The sequence below is a fragment of the Callospermophilus lateralis genome, chromosome 6, assembly GCF_048772815.1.
Source record: "Callospermophilus lateralis isolate mCalLat2 chromosome 6, mCalLat2.hap1, whole genome shotgun sequence".
Classification (NCBI taxonomy): Eukaryota; Metazoa; Chordata; class Mammalia; order Rodentia; family Sciuridae; genus Callospermophilus; species Callospermophilus lateralis.
In genome coordinates, this window is record NC_135310.1 from 8,885,802 (window position 1) to 8,908,169 (window position 22,368).

General features: G+C 44.9%; 2 pseudogenes; one reads left to right on the forward strand and one right to left on the reverse strand.

The window, feature by feature from the left end:
• The first annotated feature begins 346 nt into the window (after window positions 1–346).
• On the forward strand, window positions 347–1,152 carry LOC143401771 (proteasome subunit beta type-6 pseudogene; annotated as a pseudogene).
• Window positions 1,153–20,294: 19,142 nt separating this feature from the next.
• LOC143401733 (ADP/ATP translocase 2 pseudogene) lies at window positions 20,295–20,813 on the reverse strand (annotated as a pseudogene).
• Window positions 20,814–22,368: the final 1,555 nt, after the last annotated feature.

A 22,368-nucleotide genomic window follows, 5' to 3' on the forward strand; every position in this document is an offset into this window, starting at 1 on the left:
ATGGTCAAGTCAATTATTTCTTTGTTTATTTATTTATTGTACTAGGATTTGAACCCAGAGGTGCTTTATCATTGAGCTATGTCCCTAGCCCTTTTTATTTTTATTTAAGATAGGATCTCACTAAGTTACTTAAGGCTTTGCTAAATTGCTGAGGCTGGCCTTGAACTTGGGAGCCTCCTGCCTCAGCCTCTGGAGCCACAGGGATTATGGGTGTGTATCACTGTTCCTCACAGGTCAATTTATTTAAATTTTTTGAAAGTTAAAATATTTAAAGATATTTCTGGCTCTTGACTAAAAAAATTAAAGGATTATAAATAGCATTTGGTAGTTGCTTTGTGGCAGCACAGGAGGAGGAAGATGGCGGCCACCTTAGTTGCTGCTCGAGGAGAGGGTCCCGCACCCGCCTGGGGGCGGGAGGCTGTTGCCCCAGACTGGGAAAACCGGGAAGTCTCCACAGGGACCACTATCATGGCTGTGCAATTTGACGGGGGTGTGGTTCTGGGGGCGGACTCCAGAACAACCACTGGGTCCTATATCGCCAATCGAGTGACTGACAAGCTGACTCCTATTCATGACCATATTTTCTGCTGCCGTTCAGGCTCTGCAGCTGACACCCAGGCTGTAGCAGATGCTGTCACTTATCAGCTTGGATTCCACAGCATTGAACTGAATGAGCCTCCATTGGTGCACACAGCAGCCAGCCTCTTTAAGGAGATGTGTTACCGATACCGGGAAGATCTGATGGCTGGAATTATCATTGCTGGCTGGGATCCTCAAGAAGGAGGACAGGTATACTCAGTTCCCATGGGAGGTATGATGGTAAAGCAGTCCTTTGCCATTGGAGGCTCTGGGAGTTCATATATCTATGGCTATGTTGATGCTACCTACCGTGAAGGCATGACTAAGGAAGAGTGTCTGCAGTTCACTGCCAATGCTCTTGCTTTGGCTATGGAACGGGATGGCTCCAGTGGAGGGGTGATCCGCCTGGCAGCCATTGAAGAATCGGGGGTAGAGCGGCAGGTACTTTTGGGAGACCAGATACCCAAATTCACCATTGCTACTTTACCACCTCCCTAAGTCTGCGATTCTAGGATGTAATAATATTCACCCCATACTGATAAGAATTTAATAAACAGTTTGTCAAAGAGAAAAAAAAAATAAATAGCATTTGGTAAGATTCATTGAAAAACAGTAGCCTGGTAAGAATTCTGGTATCCTTAGTGGCCTGCAACTTGGACTCAAGAGTCTGCTCTGGCTTGGATGCGAGGTGTCCCCCAAAAGCTCCTGTGTGAGACAATGCAAGAAAGCTTAGAGGTGAAATGATTGGCTTATGAGAGCCTTAAGCAGTGAGTTAATCCCCCTGATAGGGATTAACTGGGTGGTGACTGTGCGCAGGGAGGGTGTGGCTGGAGGAGGTGGGGTCACCCTGCATTTGGTGCAAACTTTTCTTCCTCTAAAACTGTTTTTATCATATTGTTTGGTCACAGCAGTGAAAAAGCTGACTAAAACAGGGTCCATCTGTCCATGTTGCAGGGGACCAAGAACTGTCCCCTGGACCGACAGGTGGGTTGCACCTGAGTGAATGCCACACTGTGGCTTCCTCTATAAACCCTGGATGAGGCCCTCCTGCAACGGTGATGTATAATTTCACTTTGGATAATTGTCAGAGAAAACCCCAAACTCTCTGCTGATCAATATTTATGAAAATCTAGAAGTAATACTTAGAGAAGCTTAACTAGAGCGTGACCACTCAGTACGAGCCTTCCTCACGTGACAGGCTTTGCCTTCTGGCCAACATAATTTGCTCTTCCTCCTCTTGGTTATCATTGTCATGATGACCATTATGATAAAGATGATGCCCTCAATATGTCCTCTAGATTTTTCTGGGTGCTCTAAAACCATTTTTGGACTAGGCAGCCCATGGTGCTGCCCAGGTGCAGCCAGCTAGGATGGTCTTTGGTTGACCTCCAGTTCCTGAACAGCTGAGGAGTAAGAGGAGTGGTCAAGAGCTTGGCTGGAGACGGATGTTCCTGACTGAAATCCTGCTCTGATCCTGGCTCTTCCTGGCACCTACGCACCCACCGGCAGCTTCCCGACCTTGCCAAGACTTCTGTTTCCCCATATGTAACTCTGGGTGAGAATACCAATCCCGGCTCTGGTCAAGGTTAGGCAGACTATTTGTGGATAGCACTTAGCACAGTGTCTTGTTCATAGTAAGTCCTCCAGACATGAAAAACAAAACAAAACAACAAAAAACTACTTTAAAGCAAAAACAAAGTGTTTGAATCCAGTAGGTACCAGATGGTGGGGAGGCAGTAAGCATAATAAATAGCCAGTAGTTTACTATGTTAGATGGTAACGACGCCATGGAAATAGAAGGGTGCATGGCAGCCTCCCGGGAGGGTGCGCTTGGGTGAGCATTTGCAGAAGAGGGCTGAGAGCCACATATCTAAGGAGGAGCAGCCCCACCAATGCCTTCACTTGAAATGAGCTTTGTGTGCTCTCAGAAGATCCAGGTGACCTGCATAGCTGGACAGCAGAGGGCTGGCAGTTGGTGGTAAGATTGGACAGGGAAGCGGGAGGCAGCTCACCCAGGCCTTGCTGGCCTCTGGAGGACATTGGCGTTTGCTCTCATTGAGATGGGAGTGGCTAGAGTGTGGATATGATTTGAGGGTGTCCCCCAGGGTTCCTGTGTTGGTAGCACAGTCCTCCCTACAGCAATCTAGGATGTCATGGGTGACCTTCAAGAGGTGGGGGGCTGATGGGGAAGGAATTGATGTGGTTCTGATGGGAGTTTTTGTAAGAGCAAGCCTGGTCCCTCCCTGTCGCCCTGGCTTCCTGTCTCGCCAGGGGTTTCTCCATTCTCTTCTGCACACATTCCCCTCATGATGCCATCTGCCTCGAGGTTCTACCAGAGCCAGGCCAACACTGGTGCCATCCCTTGAACCTCTGGAATCATGACTTAACTAAACCTCTCTGCTTTGCTTTGTTTTTTTCTTGGTAGCAGGGATTGACTCAGGGGTGTCCTACCACTGAGCATCATCCTCAGATGTTTTAATTTTATTTTTGTGACAGGGTCTCATTAAGTTGCCCAGCTTTCCTCGAATTTGGAATCCTCCTGCCTCAGCCTCCTGAGTAGCTGGGATTACAGGTGTGCACCATGGTGACTGGTCTAAACCTCTTTCTTTAAAAGGTATTAGGTTTTTCATTCTGATAATGAAAGGTGAATACAGGTGCCCCTGGAGTAGTGTGAGCAATAGAAGTATTTTTCAACTTGTGTATCATCGTTTTCTTCCTTTTAACCTTGCCTCTTCTCTCCCTTCCTCCCCTCTGTGGCACACGCTCTTCTTCTTTTTCCCCTCTTTCCGTTCTCTTTCTCTCCCTTCCTTTTTCCCTTCCCCCTTCATCTTCCTCCTTTTGGGAGATCAACAGGAAAGTTTTCTCTCAGATCACAATGTGAGGCGAGCCATGTTCCTGAGAGCTGGTTGGTTTACAGAGAAGATCATGAAAAATAAGACCTCTGGGATTTCCAAAGTCGTGTTCATTGATGGCAGCCAGAAAGCTAGTCTAGTCAACTTTAGATCCTCCAGGGCCCCCTTCTGCACTAGAATATGAGGTTGATGAGACCTGGCTTGGTCAACTGTAAGCTTTCTCAAAGCACCAGATGACCTCAGAGCGCTTCCCAGTTAGTTCTCACGGTCCTGGTTACTTGCTTGTTTCTCAAGTGGAGCTATTTTCTCCACTTGGCGATAAGCTCCTTGAAGGCAGAGGCCACGTCTTGATTGTAAATCAGCGTAGTGGCTGGAGCGCCTGCTGCAGTGCCCTGCACACCTGAGTGAATGCATGCATTGACTTGGTGTCACTATTTCTATTTTCTTTACTATCACAATGCCAGAGCTGCATATTATAAAACCTCTATTTAGGAGGCCATAGGCATTTACATTATTGGATCACAATCTGTCTATTTAAGAACATGCTGTAAGAATGCATTTTGTTGGGCTGGGGGTGCAGCTCAGTGGTAGAGCACTTACTCAGCCTCTGTGAGGCTTGCCTAGCCCTGGGTTTGATCCTCAGCACAACATAAAAATATATTAATTAAATAAAGATATTGTGTCCATCTAGAACTAGAGAAAAGTTTTTAAATTAAAAAAAGAATGCATTTTGTTCTGGGTGCAGTGGCGCATCCCTGTTAATCCCAGTGACCTGGGAGGCTGAGGCAGGGGGATTGAGAGTTCAAAGCCAGTCTCAGCAACTTAGCAAGGCCCTACACAATTCAGTGAGACCCTGTCTCTAAATAAAATACAGAAAAGGGATGGGGATATGGCTCAGTGGTCTAGTGTTCCTAGGTTCAATCCTCAGTACCCCTCCCCCTTTAAAAAAAAAAGCATTGTTTTGCTAGCAAGACATGGGTCATGGTGCGCAGTTTCTATCATGATACGACACTTGTTTGAAATGTTTCCATTCTGCCAATTTGTCGAAAATACTGCAGAAAAATGGTAAAATTCAATAAGAAAACCCGTGTGTGTGTGTGTGTGTGTGTGTGTGAGTGTGTGTGTGTGTGTGTGTGTGTGTGAAAGAATTCAGAAGACTCAATTCATTTTTTTAACCTTAGATGACCAATACATTTAATGGGAAAATATAAACATGTATAAAGCCCCTCTTATATGACTGTAAAGTAAAGTTAACGTATTATGTAGTACACCCAAATTATGGAACTGATGTACTTCAAATTAGCATCATCAAGGAAGCCCACCTACTCAGGTGGCACTCCTGCAGCTGCCCCTCCTCCCTCTTGTCTTCCTCGGCTGGCCTCTGCCCTGTCCCCTGAGGCAATGCCATTCTAGCACTTTGCTTCAGTCAGATATTGCAAAGATTATACGCCTGCGGTCTGCCAGGCAGCTTAACTCTACTGGGTTCAAAATGATCCTTCCACACACACAACACAACGCACAATAGCCAAACTAGGGAACCAGCCCGGGTGTCCATCAGAGGGTGAATGGATAAGTAGATTGTGATTGTATATACACAATGGGGTTTTATTCAGCCCTAAAAAAAATAAAATTAAAAATAAAATTTCATTTGTAGGAAAATGGAGGGAACTTGAGACCATTATGTTTAGCTAAATAAGCCAAACTCCGAAGGTGAAGTGTCGCATGTTTTCTCTCTCATGTGGAAACTGGAAGGAAAAAGGAAAAGAAAGGTGGAGGGGAGGATCTCAGACAATCAGGTGGAGGTCAGCAGACAGAGGAGAGGAACCCAGGGTGGGAGGGAGGGAGGAAGTGGGGAAGGGCTGGGGAATGGTACTGGCAAATCCTAGGCATGCAGTGTGCATGGAGAAGTGTGTGACCAACCCCACCATCACACACAACTATGATGCCCCAATAAAAAATGTGGAAAGAGGGGGAAAAACAGCAAAGACGAGCTGAAAATTAAAACAAAAATTTCAGGGGGATTATAGATGAAAGTATAAAATATAAACAAAAAAGCTTCTAAAAAATAACATTAAAGAATATTTTCATGGTAGAAATAAATCCTTCATCTAATAACTCCACTTCTGAAACTGTAAGTGGTGTCAGCTATTGGTTAAGTAACGCACAAGCGTGACCACCGATGACAGTTTCCCATCCTGTGACATACATAGGCACCCAGGCTGCCCAGGGAGGGCACACATCAAAAACTTTAGATGAATACTGAAATGGAAACAATGAGAATTTAATAGTGTGGGTAGAAAAGTTGACAGTCTCCAAAAATATACCAGAGGACTGTAGCTTAAGATGGTTATGCAATCTGCAACTTAGTGAGGCCCTAAACAACTTAGCAAGACCCAGTCTCAAAATAAAAAATAAAAACGGCTGGGGATGTGTCTCAGTGGTTAAGTACCCCTGGGTTCAATCCTTGGGGGTGAGAGGAGATGATTATACTAAATATTACCTGCTGCCTATTTATTCAGTCCCAAATAACCAAGCTGGGCTGGGTACGGAAAATCAGAAAGTGTGTTAGCCTCTGGTTATTTTCAAAATTTTCAACACTGAGTGAAATTCTTGAGATGAAAGCTTCTATGTAGTTCTAGTAAATAAACACAGTAATTTGAAAGTGCATGCCTTGGGAAAATGCCAAGACTGTTACTTTTTATTTTCCACTCAAGTCAAATATTTCAAAATTTTGTTTGGAGATGATGTTTACCATATTGTTTTATTCTGGACTATTCATTAGGTAGTTTATCTGAAACTTACTGGTGTTTATTTAGATTATAATAAACAGGTTAATTATCTGTTTTTAGTCTTTCATAATTGTCAGGAGAGAGACTTCAATTAAAATGCTGTTACTTTTTCCCTTGACTTTACACATTTTTTGTAGCATTCTGCAAATTATTCAAAAATAAAGTATAAATTTACTACTTCCAGGGAATGTACATATCTTAAATTTGAGGTTTGGTACTCTAACATCTGTGAAAATTTGAGATAAATGAATCTTTCAAAATTAGATTTTTGAAATTAGTGTGGAATCTACGTCTTAAAAATATATGGGAGCCTGAATATTTAGGTGACCATTTTAAGAAAAAGAACAGGAACTTCAAATTCAATTTCATGTTTTCTTTTCTGGTTCTATTGCAGGGAGTGGTTTACAGATAAAATATGTTCGCATTTCATTGGTAAGATACACAAATGTAACGATTTAGTTTTTACAAATTTAATTCTGACTTTGATAAAGAGAAAAAGTGAGTTAGATTCAGGGATGAAAATTTTAACATGTGAAATTTTATTTCATATTCCAAATCCGTGTCTATTTGGAGATACCCACTGTTACTATATGGCTTTTAGTCTTCAACCAGAATCTTGGCATGGTATCAACCTGGCCGTACTGTAGCCTAGAAAATAGACATGTTTGTTCAGGTGGGACTGCTGGGTTTCTGTTCTTGTGACTAAAAGGCTCAGGGGTCACTCTAGTTAAACTGGGCTAACTGGCTGCACAAAATAACCACACAAGAGACACAAATACCTTTTTCTTTGGGGTTGCTGTGACAGCTCCTCTGACCTTAAGGGTCTGCAGAAAGAGAGAAAGAGAGAGCATGCACTGACCCCTTTTATTGGGGAGAAGCTATTCAAATGAGGCAAGGGGTCAGGTTTCAGGGGGCTGAGTCTATCTTCATGATGTCCACTGTCAGCAGGTTGACTGACACCTGGGTAGGCCACACCCAAGGGCACAGTAAGAGGAGGGGACACCCACAAGGCACTTCCATGGAAGATTCTATCCTACACAGGGCAAGGAGTTATATTACAAAGGAACAGGTGAGCATAGCTTCACCCATGGGGCTGTAGCAAGACACACCCATTTCTGTGACTGAGCGCCTCAGCACCCAGCTGGGGAGTGTAACTCAGTCACCTGTAAGGTTGGCCTCTCACATGGGACGTTGGCCAAAGAGAAATCCTTGGTGACATGGATGTCACCACAAGTTTTACTTGCATTTCATTAGCGTCCTGTTATCTATGTACCATAATCTTACCTACAGAGAAAATTAATGTTTAGGGGGGAAAATGTATTTGTATGTTTGTGTGAGTTTATGTACTTGCAATGATACAATATTTACTGTACCCATTATTTATTCCATCATTGTTGAAACCTTGTGGATTACACAAACAAAAAATCCCATGTTAGAAGTTTTAGTTTTCATTTTTCCAAGTGTGTTCACATGGGTATACAGACTAGAGCTCACAGCCAGTTGAATATTCAGTGAGCCTGAAGGTCGAGCTAAATCGAGGGTACATTGGTTAGGGTGTTTTATGGCAACTTAGACCAGCTTCACTCCTGAGAAGATTGAGAGGCTCCAGTAGCAGCAGTCCAGGGACATGGCAAATGCCAGGGATGTTCTCCAGTCTGTCTGTTCTGATGTCTGTAGTACCAAAGGCTCATCTTCTGCGTAGTCCTGGCTGGGTTGCAAGTGGGTCAGGGCTTCCTGATTCTCCGGTTACATCCACCAGATTGTGTCTCGAGGTCTCTGAAGAGCAGTTGTAGTCTGTTTTCTGTTGAAAATAGATGGAATACCTGAGTGATTCATAAAGAACAGAGGTTTCGGGCTGGGGCTGTAGCTCAGTGACAGAGCGCATGCCTAGCATGTGTGAGGCACTGGTTTGATCCTCAGCACTACATAAAAAGTAAATTAATAAACAAAGATTTATTACAACTCTACAACTAAAAAAACAAACAAACAAACAACAACAACAACAACAACAAAAAAAAAAAAAACAGGTTTATTTTGGCTGATGGTTCTGGAGTCTAGGAAGTTCCAGATCACAGTGCCTGCATCTTCTTAGCTTCTAGGAGGGCTGAGCACTGCTTCATAACGTGGTGGAATTCAGAAGGAGAAGCAGGCTTGAAAAGAGAAAAGGTGACCTGAATTCCTGCAGTAGCCATCTGCATCCCTTGAGAAAGGCATTTACTTATTCATGAGGGCTTTGCCACCAAGATCAAACACCTCCTGCCAACTCCTTCCTCCTGACACTGCTGCACTGGGGACCAAGCCTCAACAAGAGCTTTGATGGGGACAAACCATGTTCAAATCATAGCAAGCAGAAACCCAGAAACCCAAACTTCTTCACTGCATGATCTGTGTTGAGTCCCATGCCTGTTTCTGAATGAGTCTGTTCTCTGATTGGCTTAAACCTGGTTTCCTGAACCTGTCTCGGCTAAGAGGGTGAGATCACAGCAGCTTTGTGCAGACCAGTTAGGGTTCACCCCTAGAGCTGGTATCAATCCCCTAAGCCATGCTATGGCAAAGGAATGGGGAGAACCACAGGGTTTGCTATATGATGGGGAAGGAAAGAAGATACAATTCTCCTCCTTGGCAAAAGGTACAAACTCAATCCAAGACTTGGACTTTCTTTTCTGAAGGTGAGACAAGGATTGGGCAGATTTGTGAAAAACCTCATCTCATGGGCTGGATTTAGAGACTGGAAGAACTGGAGTAGAGGGTGAGAAATGTCCCAGAAAGTGCTGAGGAAGGAAAATAGTGAAGCACAAGACATCTGGGATAGGAATCCTGGAGAAGTGAGGTTTCCATTTTAGGAAACCTAGGATTCCAAGGATCAATGAGATCTAGTGTGGAGTTGGTGGGAGATGCAGGAGTTGTGGGAGAAATCGGCAGGACATGATGGTGGAGTTGGTGCTCTCTTCCCACTGAGCCCTAGAATGAGCTCCAGAGCGGTGCTGAAGACACTAGTGGGGGTTATGCAGCCCCAACTGTAAAAAGAAAATGGCAGTATGACTGTATAAAAAATAGGTGGCATAACAAGGGGATCCGTCTGACCTGAATATTCTGATTAAATAAGAGGCGGTGAAGAAACTCAGCTAATGGGGTAGGCTAACGTGAGTATAATATGTGCTCCAGGCTGAATGAGCACCTGCTGCAGGATTTCATTTCATTTCACAGTGGCCCCCCCAGGACAAAACCAAAACACAGGGCCATGTATGCCCAGTGAGGTGTAGATGGCACATGTGGGGTTTGCAGAGGGAGTGGTCCCTAATCAGGTCTGCGTGGCTCATTGCCCACCTCCAGGCTGGACCGCAGTTGAGGAGCAAGTGATGATGAGGAGGCGATTCCTGGAAGAGCTGCAGGAAGGTATCAGAATCTCCATACGGACTCCTCACTTGGGGAGGGTAGGGGTAAGGCCTCTTCACCTTAAAGAGGGGTAGATTATTTTTTCTAGGGCTGCTGTGACAATATACAAAAACTGGGGGCTTAAAGCAACAGAAATTCATTGTTTCATTGCTAGAGCATAGGAGGGAGGGTTTCTCCTCATCTTTCCATACCTTCTGGTGGTATCCAGGAATTTTTGATGTTCCCTGCCTTATAGGTACACCACTCCAATCTCCGCCTCTGTGTTCTCCCTGTGTGTCTGGGTTGCCTCTTCTCTTTTTATACAGCGGATATCTATAAATAAGACTGGATTTAGGATCTGACCAATCCAGTATGACCTCATCTTAATCTGATTATCTCTGAAAAGACCCTATTTCCAATACATTCACAAGTATTGAGGTTAGGATTTGAACATATTTTTTTGGGGCATGAAATTCAACCCACAAAAGAGGTTTCAAAAAGACCATTTGAAGAATTTGCTATGCACTCCTGGAGTTTGGGGTAATTTGATGAAATGTCTAGTTGAGAAGGCTGGGGTTGTAGCACAGTGGTAGAGCACTTGCCTAGCCTGTGTGGGGCACTGGGTTGATCCTCAGCACAGCACATAAATAAGTAAATAAAATTAAAGGTCCATTGACAACTAGGATATATATATATATATATATATATATATATATATATATATATATATATATAGAGAGAGAGAGAGAGAGAGAGAGAGTTCATCACTGTAAAATCTTCCTGTTTCACCTTTTCAACACTTCTTCCCTCTACCTCAACCTGGAAACAACTGATTTTTTTTGCTCTCTCCAAAGATTTATTGTTTCCACAATGTTATATGGTTGGAATCATACAAGATTCCAACTATTTTTTTCATTGGCTTCTTTATTTATTTATTTTTTATTTATTTTGTACAAGGGATTGAACTCAGGGGCCCTCAACCATTGAGCCACATCCCCAGCCTTATTTGTATTTTTTTTTTGAGAGAGAGAGAGAGAGAGAGAGAGAGAGAGAGAATTTTTTAATATTTATTTTTTAGTTTTCGGCGGACACAACATCTTTGTTTGTATGTGGTGCTGAGGATCGAACCCAGGCCGCACGCATGCCAGGCGAGCGCGCTACTGCTTGAGCCACATCCCCAGCCCCTTATTTGTATTTTTTTAAATTTAGACACAGGGTCTCACTGAATTGCTTAGTGCCTCACCATTGCTGAGGCTGGCTTTGAACTTGAGATCCCCTGTCTCAGCTCCTGAGGTTCATTGACAGCTAGGATATATATATATATATACACACACACACACACACACACACACACACACACACACACATATATATAGATCCTCTCTCTCTCCTGAGCTGTGGGGATTACAGGTGAGTGCCACCAAGCCCAGCCATATTGGCTTCTTTCACTTTGATATGTGCATCTAAGGTGCTTTCACGTCTTGTTGTGACTTGACAACTCATATTCTTTTTTTTTATTAAAGCTTTTGAATATACATACAGTATATACAGTAGTTGGGTTCATCCTGAGGAACTCACACACTCATGGAATTCGATTTCAGTTCATTATCTCCTCTTTTCCCTCCATCTTCCTTCCCCTCCCCCATTCTCCTTCCTCCACCAGACTTCCTTTAGCTCAGTTATTGATCTATATCTGAATGGCTCTTTTTACTTATACATAAGGGTGAAATTCCCTTTGGTATATTTGTATGTGCACATAACATGAGTTTTTGAGGTTCGTTCTGCATTGTCTCCTCGTACACATCCCTCCACTCTGCCTCTTGGAGTCCTTCTACATTATTGATCCTCCTTTTTCTTTAGGACATCCTGTCATTCCCTCCCGTTCCTTTCCTCTGCTCTGGGTTCTGCACATGAGAGAGTTTGGCTTATTTCACGTAGCGCGATATTCTCCATTTCCATCCACTTACTGGCAAATGCATAATTTCATTCTTTTTTAAGCCTGAGTAGAACGCACTGCATATATACACAGTTTCTTAATTCACTCATCTATTGATGGCACCTGGGTTAATTCTATAATTTGACTATAAACATTGAGGTGGCTGTATCACGACCCCACTGTGCTGATTTGAGATCTTCTGGGGAAAGGAGTGGGACAGCTGGGTCATATGGTAATTCTGTCCCTAGTGTTCTGCAGAATCTCCAACTGACAGCTCATATCTTTTTAGCACCGAGTACCTCATTGCCTGGGGGTTACCCAGTTTGTTTGCTGTCACCTGTTGAAGGATGTCATGGTTGCTTCCTGCCTGGGGTGATTATGAGCAAAGAAGTCATCAAGTGTAGCCTTTTGTTCTGACAGCAGTTCTTTTTTTGGGGGGGTACTGGGGATTGAACTCAGGGCACTCGACCACAGAGCCACATCCCCAGTCCTATTTTGTATTTTATTTAGAGACAGGATCTCACTGAGTAGCTTAGCACCTTGCCATTGCTGAGGCTGGCTTGAACTCGAGATCCTCCTGTCTCAGCCTCCCTAGCTGCTGGGATTACAGGCATGTGCCACGGCGCCCGGCCTGACACAGTTTTTAAACCAGCGAGGTGAGTGCCTGAGAGCCCGGCTGTTGGATCGTATGGTGACACTAGGTTCAGTTTTGAATCTGTGTTTTCTGCCTTTGCTCTTGGCACATCCCGTTTAACCTTTTACTAGCCTTTCTGTAATTTTTGTTATTAACAAATCCTAATGTTGTGGGGTCACAGGATGCTGGTGACAAGGCAGGAGTGACAGGAGAAAGAAAGGAGGAAGCTGGGTGCTCGTGAGAGCTCAGTGTGCCGGGCAGGAACCCAAACCCCTCGATGTTGATGAGTGCGTCAGTCAGCGGTCACTTCAACAAATCCCAGAGATAATAGCTTATAAAGAGAAAAGTCCTATTTTGGGTTTTGGAGGTTTCATTCCATTTTTGGTACCAGGGATTGAACTCAGGGGTGTTTAACCACTGAACCACCTCCCCTTCCCCTTTTTATTTTTAAATTTGAGGGGTCTTGCTAAATTACTCAGGGCCTTGCTAAGTTGCTGAGGCTGGCTCTGAAAAGGCAATCCTCCTGCTTCAGCCTCCCAAGCAGCTGGGATTACAGGTGTGCTGGGGAGGTTTCATTCTACGACCTTTTGGCCCTGAGCTTTGGGCCCCTGATGAGGTGGTACATCATGGTGGGAGTGGCAGAGCAAAACCACTCACTGGGGAAGAGGAAGGGACAGGCTCCACAGCTCCCTTGGAGGGCATTCCCCTTGTGGCCCAAAGACTTCCCACCAAGCCCTAGCTCTGCCCAGTTCTGACTACCTCCCAGTAGCCTGGGGACTGATCCTTCAACACATGAGGCCTTTGGGAGCACATTCAAGATCCAGAGCATAGCAATGAGTTAGCCCGGTGACCTGCAAGAGCTAATGCACCTGAGCCATTTCCCTATAAGGCAATGACCCATCTTCTGGAAGAGCAGGGTTACAGCCAATTCAATTCCATCATTGATCAAAAGGGGATGTTTGGTCCTATTTTGAATATGCTTATGGTTATTTGAACTGATTTATTTCTTCTCTTTCAGTAAACAAAAGGAACTCAATAGCAGACACAGACAAAATCATGAAATTTTACTACTAAGGTTAAGTGGGGAGGAACAAATACAATAGACCTGTTATGGGCTCAGCACTATTAGCTGGGTGACGAAAGGTGAGCCACTGAACTTCTCTGTGCTTCAGCTTCTTCATCTGTAAAATGTTAAAATACACAGGGCTGCTGGGGGATTAGAATAATACCTGGAATATCGTAAGGGCCATTTAATAAGAGTTTATGCTCTTACTGGGCACTACCTGGATGTCACACAGTAAGATACCTGGAAATCAATCTACGGAAGGTCCATATAATATGACAAATAACAACATTCTAACACACAGAAGAGGAATGAAAAACATATAGCTTCCTTGCCAACGAGGAGGAAACGTCTGAGAGCTGTCAAACAAGACTTGGTTAAGGACAACAAGGTAGATCACGGTGAACAATGGCTTCATCAAACCTGCTGTTATACAAACTGACTTTGAGCAGAAGGTTCACAGGGAGAGAGGGAAAGAGAGCCTATGAAAAAGAAATGGAAAGTAGAGGAGACTAGGATGGATAAGTTGGTTCTTCAGGGACGTGAGCCAGCCGTGTGACCTGAATGTTGTGCAAGGCCCAAGCCACACATCCCCGCTGAGGAGCAGAACACGCTGCATTATTCCATTTCCTCTGGCTCTTGCTGGGCCCCAGTTAAAAAGTCTGCTCGGACTTTCTTTTTGTTACATTTCCAAAACCCACATGTTGGAGAACGTTGAGAGAGTGGGGCGACCTTGAGCTGGAATTTGAAAAAAAGAAGGGATGCTGAGAGTTTCCTTAGGACCCCTACCTGCTCCACACTGGCCTGAAGGCTGTTTGGAAGGAGAGGCGAGGCCGCTCCAGCTAGATGGAAGGAGGTCTGCTCTGTACAATGCCTGCAGGGGTGGGCCCTGGAAACCAGGAATGACGGACCCTAGGAGGGTCTGCAGCGGGACCACTGCCCTGGGAGACTGAGCAGTGCTGGGAAGATCATGTCCCTTGGGCTGGCGTTGGCTGCGAATTCAAGGTCATCCTGAGAAAAGATGGGCTCCTGGTTCAGCGTGGGCCAGTCTGTCCTCACTCCTCGGTGTAGATTTCATTTACTGGTTCCAAAGCCAGGACGATGGAAGATGGTGATTACTTTGCAGATGATTAAAACCAAACCCAGGAGCATCTCATGTCAGGCCTCCTGTGTCCCCCTGTGCTGATGGCCCTGATCATTCCACTGCCCTGGGCTCCTCAGGGATCCCCGAGGCTGCGGGAGAGGCTTCTTTTGCTTTCATCTGCACTCATTCTATTTTATGTGAAAACCGTTGAAGGGCTGCCTCCAAGACATGGATACTGAGATTTAGGCAAGCAGAGGAAACAGGAGGAGCTGCCGTGGCTGGAAACAAAGTGGTGGCCTGTGAGAAGGCTGGGCAGGCCCCTCATGCTGTCCTGCCATCCCATGGAATGTCACCTTAGCGATCTCCCTGAGGGCCCTTTCTTTTATAGGATTTTTCTTTTTAACTATTTTTGCAATGCTTTTTTTAGTGCACTATAGTTATGCATAACAGGTGGGTCATTCTGACGTGATCATACATGCATGGAACTTACTTTTCTCCATTTCAGTCCACCAGCCTCCTCTTCCGCTCCCCCTAGTCTCCTTCCTCTACTCTTCCGCCTGACATTCCTTCTAAATAAACTCTCCCTGCCCCCCTAGAGGCAAGAGCTTAGCCAGGCTCCTCTCCAGTGGTCTCTCTGCTTGCTTATTCATGGCCTGCCTCTCAGCGGATGCAGATCCAGAGCCCTAGCAATGACTGTCACCCAACACTAGCCCGGAGCCTGGTATTTAAGGACTGTGTCCCCCTCCCCAATGAATAATAGGCAGCTCTCCAGGGTAAGGCGGTTTTGAATGGCTGGTCACCTGCATCCTTTTAGTTAGAGAACATGCCTCCCTGAAGCCCCTGTGGAGAAAGATGCAGGCCAAGACCAAGAAAGTATGCAGCGGGATCAGAGGAGGACTGTCCAGTTTGGGTGCGTTTCATCAAGGTGTCTCGGGAAACTTGGGTGTTCCTTCGACTGAGCAAGAGGAAGAGAGAGATAAAAAACTGATGAGTGAGAGACTCAGGCTTTCTCTCCCACTGAGAGGGAGGGGCAGATCCACAGGGTGCCCGGGGCTCCCCCTGCTCTCTCTGTAATTCCTGAGGATGCCCCTTTGCCTCCTCCGAAGCTTCCAGATTGCGGTGATAAATGACACGCCTATCTCTCTGCAAGGTTCTGCCCACTGCCCTTCACTGCCCGGCCTAGTCGCAGTGTTCTCTTGGAGATGAGGGTGGGATCTCTGAGCCACAGGGCAGAAGCTGTTGTGTACAGAGCTCATTAGTCATGTGAGAGAGTCCTTCCTGACTCTCATGATGAGACTCTCTAGGGTCCTGGCAGCCAGCTGGTCTTTGTGTTGGTGAATGGTCACCAAGGACACTTGGGGCCGTGGTTATAGAGCCGGATGCCTCTGCACCACGCGATCTCAAGGCTCAGGACAGTGTCTCAGCGTCTTCCTAGGTTCTCATAAAAACTTGCTCGGTTCTGTTCTTAGTCCTGCTGGAGGTGCCATTGGGAAGGTCTGTTTTGGGGGCATCCTTTGGAGGACAGTCGGACACTGTGGCTGCACTTGTGATCACGCCTCCCTCTGATGCTAGGGGTCTTCTCTGAACACCACCATCTGCCTCCTGCTGGAAGATGAGCTTTCCCAGGAGGCTCATTGGTTCTCGGTGTGCTACAGTCAGACCGAGATGTCCTTAGGCCCAGAGAGTCTAGTAACACAGGCGACCATCTGACCCAGTTGACCAATTAATGTTTGTCCTGGAAGGGCTGGGAAGATCACTGGGCATGGTTCCAGCAGGAGGGCATGTCACTGGTTATGCCAACGTAGTGAGATGAGGAAACTGGAGTGGGAAGCTGTGTGGCTGAGGGAGAGGGCTCCATGATGGCTAGCTCTGAACTCCTCCAAAATTTCCCCTGTGCTAGAAGCACAGGTTTCCTCCTGAAATCCAGGGACACAGTTGCCCGAGGCAATGCATCCCCTGCAGGTGAAGGTGGAAAGGCTGTCCTGGTAGTGTCCACGTGACAGGACTGCTTTACAATGGGAGGACACACACGGAACATAGCATGTGGTGTCGTGTCACATGTCGAGTGTTAAAATGTAACACGGGGGACATCCTTTCTTGTGTTCACTGCCTAGTTTCCTGACTCTGGCCATCATACAGCTCTAGGCATGAGGTCCTCTGACTTCCCTGCTGTCCGTGGTCTTTGTCACCATCATTTAAAATGTCTTCCTAGTACTCTGGGAGGTGATGTGCTATAGTTGAACTATCAGCGTCTGCATTCTTGGATTCAACCAACCATGAGTCAAAAACATTGGAAAAAAAATTGTTTGTACTCAACCTGGGCAGACTTTGTTCCTGTCTTTCCTCCCTAAACAATGTCACAGCAGCTACTTACATAGCACTTACGTTGTGTTCAGTATTGAAACCAATCTAGAGATGAGTTCAAGTACACGGAAGGTAAAGGGGCTGGAGGTGTAGCTAGGGGCAGAGTGCTTGTCTACAGTACGGAGAGGGTGGGCACAGGTCATATGCACACTCTGCGCCATTTTATAGAAGGGGCTCGCGCATCCTCGCACTTGGAACCAAACCCCTGGATACCAAGGGACACCTGCGGGTCATTTCACCTCTCCTATTGTGAATGCTGTCATAGTGTCATGCATACACCTTTCCCCCATATTGTAGCTTAGTTGGGATGGTCACCGTGGACAGGAGAAAGATAAAGGCCTGTGTGAAGCTCCTGGAGGTCAGGCTCTGGGAGCCGAGGCTTGATGCCTGAGCTCTTCCTGTGTGCACAGGGATCTTGGTGTTTCTGTCGTCTGTTTTCAGGATTCCTCAGAGTTCTTCAGAATGTGCAGTGGTAAACTCCCCCTGGCAGCCTGGTGAAGGACTTGACAAGCCGGTGATAAATTGCTTTGTGAGGCTTGAGCGAAAAATCTGGCACCACGGTTCCGGTTGGTGTGCGGAACAGAGTAAAGAAAAGCCAACTTGTACACACAGGGGCTCAAACATTTGCGTTTCCAAATTATACATCTTTGTATTATTTATTTTTATTTTTCTATGACTGCAGAATGCATATTACACATATAGAGCATACATTTTTCACATCTCTGGTTGTATACAAAGTATGTTCACACCAATTCATGTCTTTATACCTGTACTTTGGATAATGATGACCATCACATTCCACCATCATTTCTAACCCCCTGCCCCCTCACTTCCCCTCCCACCCCTCTGCCCTATCTAGAGTTCATTTATTCCTCCCACGCTCCCCCTCCCTACCCCACTATAAATCATCCTCTTTATATCAGAGAAAACATTTCACATTTGGTTTTTTGGGATTGGCTAACTTCACTTAGCATTATCTTCTCTAACTCCATCCATTTACCTGCACATGCCATGATTTGTTTCAGCTTCTGCATTTAATATTTTCTTTTTCATCCTCTCAATACATGTTCATGGCCTGTGGGCAAAATATTCCTTGGATAAATAGGTAGAATAGACTTGTGCAAATGGAAAAAATAATATTCACTCTTTGTGCTATGGTCTGACTGTCCCCAGTGTTCCAGTGTGGGAAAGCTGGTCCCCAATGTAGTGATGCTGGGAGGTGACATTAAATGGAAGGTGTTTGGGCCGTGGGGACACTGATCAGTGTTGGCTGCAGGAGTGAGTTTTCCTAGAAGGAGGAGTTTATTTCCCTCCCTCTGCTGTCCTTACACCCAGGATGTGGTCCCTCAAGGATGGCTCTGCAGGAGGGCCCTTGGCAGATGCCAGCACCTTGATTTGCATTTCCCAGGCTCCAGAATTGGTAGAGATCCATTTCTTTTCTTTATAAATCACCCCGCTGTGGTATTATGTTAGAGCCCCCAAACAGACTAGACCATATCTCTCAGATGTCCTACTTAGTTTCACTGACTGTAAGGAAGAGCTATTTTTCCTACTTTTTTTAAAATTAGGAATTAAAACAGGAGACTTCTGATTGGAGGCTTTTTTTTTTTTTTTTAAGTTGTTTTCTTTTGGGTTAAAGCCTGACAGTCTTTTTCCTCCTACATTTTTAGAAGTGCTGGGAAATGCTGTGAATGGTCTTCAAGAACTTTAGAGTGGCCAGTCAGGTGAAGTAATCCACTGGGTGCCCACCACGTGTCAGGAACAGAGCTGCGTGCCTTATGCAGTTGACCCGCGTAATTCCCACAGAGACCTCAGTGTGTGGGAGCTATTCTTCCCCTCTGTTTTACTCTACATCAGTGGAAGAATTCCAACCTAGAAACTTGCTTTCCCAGTTCAATACTTGGCCACCGTACAGTCCCTGGAGCCAGTGTGGCTGTTTCCAGTTTTGAGAGGTGGCTGCTCTGTGTAGGGCTTTCTGTGGTCAAAAGCTTGTCTTTTAACAAAAGAATAAAGTCATTGTCAAGTAGAAGGGTAATTAGTCCTGGTTTAACAGTAAACAAAGTCCAATAAAAAGTAAACCCTAAAGCAGTGATGTGTTTCACATCTGATGTGTAACAGCTGTGCTCTTTAGTTTTTGCATGGTAGAATTTTTTTTTTTTCTTTTGGCACCAGGGATTGAACCCAGGGGGCTTAATCACAGAGCCACATCCCAGCCCTTTTAAATATTTTATGTAGAGACAGGGTCTCGCTGAGCTGCTTAGGGCCTCTCTGAGTTGCCGAGGCTGGCTTTGAACACTTGATCCTCCTGCCTCAGCTCCGGAGCCACTGGGATTATAGGTGTGCACTCCCCAAGCCTGGAATAATTCTTTTATCCTAACATTTTCTCTGTGTTTAGAAAAAAAACTTACCTTTACCTTGATGCTCAATTCAAATTTATATCCAAATTCATCTACCTATCTATCCATCCATCCATCCATCCATCCATCCATCCATGTATTTATCTTTAAGGATAAACCTCTTCAGGGGCAAAGTTTTAAAAATTGGCCAAGTTCTTAATCCTCTACCAGCATCTGTTTATGCTTTCGGAATAATTTTTTTTTTTTTTGGTAATTGTTTTAAAGAAGTCCCTCCATTCCTGTCTAAAAAAGAAAGGTCACAAACCAATTCCTTTTCTTTTTTCTTACGTAGCACCTCTTTTTTTTTGTCTTTCTTTCCTTTCTCTCCTTCCCTTGCTATCCGTTTCCCTTCTTTTCTTCATTTATTTTTTAGAATGCTGTTTGTTTTAGGATGTTTCAAGAGAGAATAATCCCTCACTGTCTAGGCCACAGGTCCGAGAGGTGTGTGGATATCCTTATGTTCCTTCCTGGTCTCTGGGTCCTGAGTCACTACATCTTCATTTTTGTTTGGTTTTGGAAGCTGGGACCTATGGGCAAAGTCGCTTCATCAAGGCTAAACTAGTGTCCGCAATTTCAGTTACTAACCAACCAACCAGTGAACCCACATCCACAAAATGAAAAACAAACCAAAAAACCTTCAATCTAATAAAAAACCTGTCACAGGGACTCAGGCCTCATGTTGGGTCAGTCAAAGCTGACAGTCAATGGAGAAATCTGGTGGTAGCTGATCAGGATTGAAAGGGGTCAAAAGCCCCCAAATTTAGTATAAATAATAGAGCTGATGAACAAGGATTCAGCCAGCCAAAACAAGGATGCACCGGAGAACCTGATGAGGACCTGACATCCCATCATTTGTCATCTTTTCCTGATCCTCGGCATGATCCTCACCGCTCTCAAACTCTACTGCCTTGTCTGGACCCTGGTGAGAGCTGCAACTTCTCCCTAGGACCCTTTCCTCAAGCGTTCGTCCACTCCATGCCAGGAAAATCCTGCCTTGGTTCTGGACCTGATCACCGCAGTCTGAGTGAGTGTGCATCCGCTGGACATAAAGCCTAAGGCTTGAGACTTCTGAACTTAGCATGCAGAGGGAACGACTGTCACTAGCCTGTCATGATTAAGTGTGTTTTGCAGTGCCTAGAATTAATCTAGAATTGTTTGCTGTGAATTAATTATGTCTATTGCAGTGCCTAGCATTAGTTTTGTCGTTTTTTTGATTAAGAACCTATAGAATGAAATTGTATCCAGTAATTTGAGTGATAAAGCATTGAAAGGGGCCTTGGAATTCCCTTTCAGCTCCGGCTTTCCCCACATCGGCTGCTAGGCGGGCTCAGGCAAAATCAAGAGGGTACGCAAAACACAAGGATGTGGCCCCTGCAGCACCACCTGATGCCAGGTTCCCTGAAAAGTAGCGCCAAAACTGGGTCCTCTTGTCCACACCACCCAGGAAGATCTGCTTGTATTTAACTTTGAAGGCAGAGTTGAGAGCCTGGGTGGGGAAGTATCTGATGACATTGGCCAGGTTACCACGCCAGAAGGTCAGGATTCCCTGCTCGTTGGGAAGAGGAACCGCGCAGTCTCTAATGCCCTTGTGTTGCTTATCTGCAGTGATTTGCTTACAGGCATGTTGTACCTGCAACAGCAGCTTGACCCGCTCGATGGGCACTACCCCAGTCTTGGAGATGGCCACAGCCACTCCACCAGCCAGGAAGTCCTTGGCGAAGGACACAGCAGCATCTGTCATTTTGGAAGAAGAGGAGGCAGGCGACTGAGGGACCGGACTAGATGAGGAACTGGCTTTGACTCCCAGGCTCTCTTCAGCTCTTTATCAGTGGAAAATTCTTCTCATAGAGTTGAGCTGAGCCACAACACTAGGGAAGGGGGAGAGTTTGTAGGTGGATACCTGTCTGCCCACCTGCTGCCTCACAGAACAAGCCTGCCAAGTTCCGGACCCTGGGCAATACTCCACAGACTTGACCTGCGTGTTCAAAGCTAACTCTGTTTATCTTCAAAGATGACAGATCAATCAAAGTCAATTTGCCAAAATGTGTTAAGCTTTCAATTCCAGCCAGTTCAGTAAATAGTTCTGAGAATTTACTATGTACCAGGCACCAACTAAGCACTAGCATCTTACAAATATCCTGTGGACATGAGTCATTCTTTTGAAATGTATAGATTTTATCCTACCTAACTATTCTTGATATTTTTACAAGGGAATGTTTTTCATTATATTTCATTTTTATTTATTTATTTTTTTTGCTAGCATCTGGGAAAGCTATTTAAATATTTTTCTCACTTGTGTTCACTTCATAGAAAACTTTTATTCTGATTTTAAATATCAATTTCTAGGGCTGGGTCTGTGGCTCAGTGGTAGAGCGCTTGCCTAGCATGTGTGAGGCACTGGGTTTGATCCTCAGCACCACATAAAAATATAGAAGTAAGATAAAGTTATTGTGTCCGTCTACAACTATAGAAATATCAATTTCTACTCTTTGTGGTATAGGATTATATCACTTGAAGATTTTTTCTTTCACTTACAATATTTATTTCTCCAAATAAAGTTTATAAGCATTTCATAACTCTGTGGAAGTTTTAAATTCAAATTATATAAAGACTCAAAAATTTATTTCCATTAGAACTAATTTGATTCATTTGAACACATAAGGGTACATATTTTGTGATGAGCTGGGATCTTTGTGGGGGCTGAAGTTGTTTAACATAATTAAATTTTATTTCCTTTCAGAAAAACATATATTCCAGCCTGTGAGCTACTTTTGGAAGTTATATTTATATAAATAGGGGAACAAAAAGGTCTACAAACATTTTTCACTGAAAATTTCATGAGGTGACATATATGCATGTTTTCAGTCTTTGCCTTTCAATCTCCAAGTAGCTATTCCAGAAAGTTTAATCCTTCTTTGGAGGATTAAATATGTTGGTCGTGGGCTTCCGGTCCATGTCACAAGACTGGTCCCTGGGAGAAGAATGGGGAAAGGCCTGGATCCTAGAAGGGCAAAAGAGGGTCTCTGGTCCAGGTCTCTCTGGGAAGAGAGGGAACTGTGGTCCAGAGATGATGTCCACTGGAGGGGAGCCCTGGCCCTAGAGATGGCAGGATGGAGGGGGCTGCTACTGAAAGACCCCAGCCCAGAAACCCCAGGCCCCATTGTGAAACCATCAGGGCATGTTGCTAACCCACGTAAACACCGGAGAGGTCTATCTGTTAATCAGTTAAGGGTAGTCTATTGTGAAAGGACAGGATGGTTGAGAAAGAACAGAAAAACAGATCCCAAGGCATGCCT